This window comes from Arachis duranensis, chromosome 6, assembly GCF_000817695.3.
Source record: "Arachis duranensis cultivar V14167 chromosome 6, aradu.V14167.gnm2.J7QH, whole genome shotgun sequence".
Taxonomy (NCBI): domain Eukaryota; kingdom Viridiplantae; phylum Streptophyta; class Magnoliopsida; order Fabales; family Fabaceae; genus Arachis; species Arachis duranensis.
In genome coordinates this window covers 24793456-24800655 of record NC_029777.3, presented here as the reverse complement: position 1 = coordinate 24800655, position 7200 = coordinate 24793456, and positions in this window count along the sequence as shown.

The following is a 7200-nucleotide window of genomic DNA, read 5'->3' as shown; positions in this document are numbered from 1 at the left end:
TATCATTCTCTATGAGATTAGAGAAGATCAAAGAGCAATGAGGGAGGAGCAAGAAAAGCAAGGAAGAGACATAGAAGAGCTCAAGGACATCATTGGTTCTTCAAGAAGAAAGCACCACCATCACTAAGGTGGACTCATTCCTTGTTCTTATTTCTCTATTTTTTGGTTTTTAAGCTTTATGTTTGTTTATGTTTTGTGTCTTTACTTCATGATCATTAGTATCTAGTGTCTATGTCTTAAGGCTATGAATAATTCCATGAATCCTTCACCTCTCTTAAATGAAAAATGTTTCTAATTCAAAAGAACAAAAAGTACATGAGTTTCGAATTTATCCTTGAAATTAGTTTAATTATATTGATGTGGTGACAATACTTTCTGTTTTCTGAATGAATGCTTAAACAGTGCACATTTTTGATCTTGTTGTTTATGAATGTTAAAATTGTTGGCTCTTGAAAGAATGATGAAAAAAGAGAAATGTTATTGACAATCTGAAAAATTATGAAATTGATTCTTGAAGCAAGAAAAAGCAGTGAAAAAAATTGGCAAAAAAATAGAAAGAAAAAGAAAAAGCAAACAGAAAAAGCCAATATCCCTTAAAACCAAAAGGCAAGGGTAAAAAGGATCCAAGGCTTTGAGCATCAATGGATAGGAGGGCCCAAGGAAGTAAAATCCAGGCCTAAGCGGCTAAATCAAGCTGTCCTTAACCATGTGCTTGTGGCATGTAGGTCCAAGTGAAAAGCTTGAGACTGAGTGGTTAAAGTCGTAATCCAAAGCCAAAAGAGTGTGCTTAAGAACTCTGGACACCTCTAACTGGGGACTTTAGCAAAGCTAAGTCACAATCTGAAAAGGTTCACCCAGTTATGTGTCTGTGGCATTTATGTATCTGGTGGTAATACTGGAAAACAAAGTGCTTAGGGCCACGGCCAAGACTAATAAAAGTAGCTGTGTTCAAGAATCAACATACTTAACTAGGAGAATCAATAACACTATCTGAAATTCTAAGTTCCTATAGATGCCAATCATTCTAAACTTCAAAGGAAAAAGTGAGATGTCAAAACTGTTTAGAAGCAAAAAGCTACAAGTCCTGCTCATCTAATTAGAACTAATATTCATTGATAATTTGGGATTTACACTATATTCTCTTCTTTTTATCCTATTTGATTTTCAGTTGCTTGGGGACAAGCAACAATTTAAGTTTGGTGTTGTGATGAGCGGATAATGTATTGCTTTTTGGCATTATTTTTAGGTAGTTTTTAGTAGGATCTAGCTACTTTTAGGGATGTTTTCATTAGTTTTTATGCTAAATTCACATGTCTGGACTTTACTATGATTTTGTGTGTTTTTCTGTGATTTCAGGTAATTTCTGGTTGAAATTGAGGGACCTGAGTAAAACTCTGATAGAAGGCTGACAAAGGACTGCTGATGCTGTTGGATTCTGACCTCCCTGCACTCGAAATAGATTTTCTAGAGCTACAGAACTCCAAATAGCGCGCTCTCAACGGTTTTTAAAAGTAGACATCCAGAGCTTTTCAGCAATATATAATAGTCCATATTTTATTCGAGATTAGATGACGCAAACTGGCGTTCAACGCCAGTTCCATGCTGCATTCTCGAGTCAAACGCCAGAAACACGTCACAAACCAGAGTTAAACGCCAAAAACATGTTACAACTTGGCGTCTAACTCCAAAAGAAGCCTCTGCACATGTAAAGCTCAAGCTCAGCCCAAGCACACACCAAGTGGGCCCCAGAAGTGGATTTCTGCATCAATACTTATTTCTGTAAACCCTAGTAACTAGTTTAGTATAAATAGAACTTTTTACTATTGTGTTAGACATCTTTGGTCTCAGTTTTAATCTGTTGTTCATCTTAGGAGACTTTTGATCACGTTTATGGGGGCTGGCCATTCGGCCATGTCTAGACCATCACTTATGTATTTTCAACGGTGGAGTTTCTGCACACCATAGATTAAGGGTGTGGAGCTCTGCTGTACCTCGAGTTTTAATGCAATTACTACTATTTTCTATTCAATTCAGCTTATTCTTATTCTAAGATATTCGTTGCACTTCAACATGATGAATGTGATGATCCGTGACACTCATCATCATTCTCACCTATGAACGCGTGATTGACAACCACTTCCATTCTACCTTAGACCGGGCGCATATCTCTTGGATTCCTTAATCAGAATCTTCGTGGTATAAGCTAGAATTGATAGCGGCATTCATGGGAATCCGGAAAGTCTAACCTTGTCTGTGGTATTCCGAGTAGGATTCCGGGATTGAATGACTGTGACGAGCTTCAAGCTCGCGATTGTTGGGCGTGATGACAAATGCAAAATAATCAAGTGATTCTATTCCAACATGATCGAGAACCGACAGATGATTAGCCGTGCTGTGACAAGAGCATTTGGACCTTTTTCACTGGGAGGATGGGATGTAGCCATTGACAACGGTGATGCCCTACATACAGCTTGCCATGGAAAGTAGTATGAAGGATTGAAGGTAAGAAAGCAGTATATTGCAGAGATTCAACAGGGAGAAAGCATCTCCACACACTTATTTGAAATTCCCGCCAATGATTTACATAAGTATCTCTATTTTTATTTTCTGTTTATTTAGTATTATTTTCGAAAACCATTATAACTATTTGAATCTGCCTAACTGAAATTTACAAGATGACCATAGCTTGCTTCATACCAACAATCTCCATGGGATCGACCCTTACTCACGCAAGGTTTATTACTTGGACGACCCAGTGTACTTGCTGGGTAGTTGTGCGGAGTTGTGACAAAGTGTGATTCACGTTTGAGAGTGTTACCAAGTCATTGGAGCCATTATTGATGATCACAATTTTGTGCACCATGAATCCTTTAAACTTGAAGAACCTTCTCCCAATGAGATAGAAAGTAATGTGGAGGTAAATTTCTCTCATCCTCCCATTTATGATTTGAGTAAGGAGGACGAGATACGCTTTTTGTCAAGATCCTTGGAAGCTTCTTTGCCTAGGTTGTCATCTACTTCTACATTTGAGTTAGTGAAATCCATTTCTATTAGCTTTATTATCCCACTCAAATATGGCTTGCTTGAAATGGATGGTCAACTTAGGAAACTATATGGGATCAAGCGTAAGAGAAGGGTGTTGCGTGGTTGGCGTGCAAATCGAGGCTCCTTTTGGTTGATACTTCAAAAGTTAGATACAAAGGTTTGGCTAGTGCTCGATTAGATAGGTCTAGGAGGCGTGTTGGGCACTCCATTGAGAATTCATCTTACTTGCCACTCGGATGGAATAATAATGATCAACTTCAAGACGGGTGTGAAAATAAAGTGTAGGATCCCGGATTACAAGAAGAGGATCGACTTTGGGAGCCCCAAGCTTGTGAAGAACTCCATCAAGACTTGGTGCAACTCATGAGAAATCTTAGGGCACAATGGAGAACCAAGCATTGGTGGGAGTTTCAAGAAGAATTTAAGCACAAGCCACCTTGAGAGGAGCTCCCCATAAGTCCAACTTAAGGACAATAAACAAAAGTTCTAGGTGGGAGACACCCCACCATGGTAAATTCTTTTCTTTTTTTCCTTTTATACATATTGGTAAAAGTAGTTTAATTTCATGTTTTGTTTAGTTTGTTGAGTTTATTTGGTAGTTTAATATGTTGAATAAGGTTTTATGGTGTTTTGGTAGCTATTTGGAGGTTTGGAATGCTTGGTTTGGTGCAAGAACTTGAAAAATTTTGAAAAGCAGAGCACCAATCCACACGTACGCGTGGATCTAGAAGTTTCACCCCTCCATACATTCACCCGAGAGTTGCGCCTGCATTGTGCGAACATTGTGCCTGAGGCACAAGTCAACCCATGCGTACGCGTGCCTCATGCATACGCGTCATCTCTCTCGTTTGCCATGCACGCCTATGCGTGACATATGCGTACGCGTCAATGCCATTTCACCACCCACCCACGCGCACGCATCACCAACGCGTACGCGTGGATCACATTGTTTCTTCCATCTCCTTTTCTCATCTTCTTTCCATTCCTTCTCTTCTCCTTTCTTCTTCCTTTCTCCTACCCCTCATCCAACACTTCCAAACACCATCCATAACCATTTCTTTAGTTAGTTAGTTAATTAGTTGTTTAATTAGTTTAATTTTCATTTTATTTTCTCTTTTTCATACTAAGTGTTGGATTATTGATTTTATCTATTGCATATTGCTGCTTCATATTGATTGAATGCTATTTTAGCATCATTGTTTTGGTTATTCATTATTGGGTTTCATTTTTGAGGTTATAATTTGCTACTTGGTTTTGAATTTCTTTGTGAACATTTGTAAACACCAAGTGAATGACGTTGCCTTTGAGCTTCTAAATCTTCTGCATTGCATGATTTGGCCACCATGTGATTTGAATCCTTTTCTTTGATTAGGCAATTTCTTGATATTGGATGTTGTGCATTTATCTTAATGCATTGTGTTTCTTGATTATATGCACCCATATGTTTTGGCTTGAATGCTTTCATGCTTCTTTATTGCTTGTTTGGTTGTCTTAACCCACAAGTTTAAAGTATCTCAAGCACACTAGAATGAGTGAAGTGTATGTTTCTTTTGTGACATCGCTTTTCATATTAGTGTGTGTTCTAGACCGCATGCATCTTAGAACTCATACACTTAATTCATTGATGCCACACTAATTCACTCACTTTGTTCTAGAAATTTTTACCTCAACCCAACAATTTATGCTTCCTTGCTTTCGCACTTACTTTTCTCATTATCATGCCTTCTAATTTCAGGATGAGTCACTGTAAGCACAAATGAAAGTGGAGAAAGAACACGCAGCAACCGGTTGACCTACCAGCTGAAGGTAGCAACTCGGAAAGTTACCGTAACCCCTTGCTCATCTTTAAGTGCACCGAGGACGGTGAAAACTTTTAAGTTTGGAGAGGTCGTCCGACCGTTCGGCGTTCTTGGGTGACAAGTTTCTAATCCCAACACTTTTGCATTTCATTTTTTAGGACCTTTAGGATTTCTTTTGTTGCATACACATATATAATAAGCTTAGTCAAAATCATGATATTTTCCTAGGGAGAACGACCTGAGGTTTAAATACTTCGGTTATTTTTATAGGGGTTTGTTACTTGTGACAATCAAATATTTGTATAAAAGGATTCTTTGTTGGTTTAGAAACTATACTTGCAACGAGAGTTTATATGTGAATTCTTTACCAAGCAAAAATCCATTCATCACACCAGAGAGGAAATTTCTTGCCGAGATGTTCATCAAGATAAAACGGAAAACATTCTTCTGTCGATTTTATTTTCAAAAATATTTCTTTGAAATCTTTAAATGACGATATATGTAGTTTAAAAATTAGAAAGCTTGGAGAGCTATTCAAATTTACCCAAACTCCCTTCGCCTGAAACATAGAAAAGAACAACTCTAATGAAAGTTTCACTTCTAGAAACTCCATCAATATTTTAAAACACCTCAAAAATGCCCATGTCCTCAAGCTCTGATTCTAGACTTTCAGTCATATTGATCTCTTCCACCAAAGAGTCAATAATGTCAGCGCCCATGCAGTCATTAAGTGTGTCTGGATGCTGCATAGCTTTTACAGCATTCAACTTGAACTCATCCTCATTGACTCTCAAGTTACTTCCCCTTTTTGTACATCAATGAGAGTTCGTCCAGTTGCTAGGAAAGGTCTTCCTAGAATGAGAGTTGCACTCTTGTGCTCCTCCATTTCCAGCACCACAAAGTCAGTTGGAAAGGCGAATGGCCCAACCTTGACAATCATGTCCTCTATTATGCCTGATGGATGTTTAATGGAGCCATCAGCAAGTTGGAGGCATATCCGGGTTGGTTTGACTTCTTCAGTCAACCCAAGCTTTCTGATAGTGGATGCAGGTATTAGATTGATGCTTGCTCCAAGATCACATAGGGCTGTCTTGGTGCAAGCACCTTCTAATGTGCATGGTATCATAAAGCTTCCTGGATCTTGAAGCTTTTCTGGTAAGCTTTTTAGGATGACTGCACTGCATTCTTCAGTGAGAAATACTTTTTCAGTTTCTCTCCAATCCTTCTTATGACTTAAGATCTCTTTCATGAACTTAGCATAAGAAAGTATTTGCACAAGTGCCTCTGCAAACGGAATCTTTATTTCAAGAGTCCTTAGGTAGTCTGCAAAGCGGGCAAATTGCTTATCCTGTTCCGCTTGGTGAAGTTTCTAAAGATAAGGCATCTTGGCTTTATATTCTTCAACCTTAGTTGCTGCAGGTTTATTCCTTACAGAAGTGGTTGAAGAAGCCTTTTTAGAGGGATTACTGTCAGTACTCTCAGGTGTCTGATCCTTCCTTGGCGTCTGAACGCCAGGATTGGGTGAAGATTGGGCATTTAGCGCCAACTTCTCTCCCTTCTCTGGCATTTGAACGCCAGAACTGGGCAGGGAATGGGCGTTTAACGCCAGCTTTCCCCCCTTTTCTGGCGTTTGAACGCCAAAAGTGCTCCTCTCTGGGCTCTTACTGTCCTCAGAGGGATTTTGAACAGTGGCTTGGTTATCCTCTGCCAGTTGTTCCTTATTTGGCTTTTTGCTACTTTGAGCAGTGTTATTCAATGTCTTCCCACTCCTCAGTTGAACTGCTTGACATTCTTCTGTTATCTGTTTAGATATCTACTGTTTTGCCTGATTCAACTGTAGTTCTATGTTCTTGTTAGCAATTTTAGTTTCTTGGAGCATCTCTTTAAATTCTGCTAACTGTTTTGTCATCAGTTGTAATTGCTGATTAAGCTCAACCATCTATTCTTGAGGATTAAGATTAGTGGCTACTGCCATAACTTTTTCCTTTGTAGAGGACTCATTGCTAGAGTACAAATATTGATTTCTAGCAACAGTATCTATAAGCTCTTGAGCCTCTTCAATCGTCTTCCTCATATGTATAGATCCACCAGCTGAGTGATCTAAAGACATCTGAGCTTTTTCTGTAAGCCCATAGTAGAAGATGTCTAACCGTACCCACTCTGAAAACATTTCAGAGGGGCATTTTCTTAGCATACCTCTATACCTCTCCCAGGCATTGTAAAGGGATTCATTATCCTCTTGTTTAAAGCCTTGGATGTCCAGCCTTAGCTGTGTCATCCTTTTTGGAGGGTAAAATTGATTCAGGAATTTGTCTGATAACTGTTTCCATGTCTTTATGCTTGCTGTAGGTTGGTT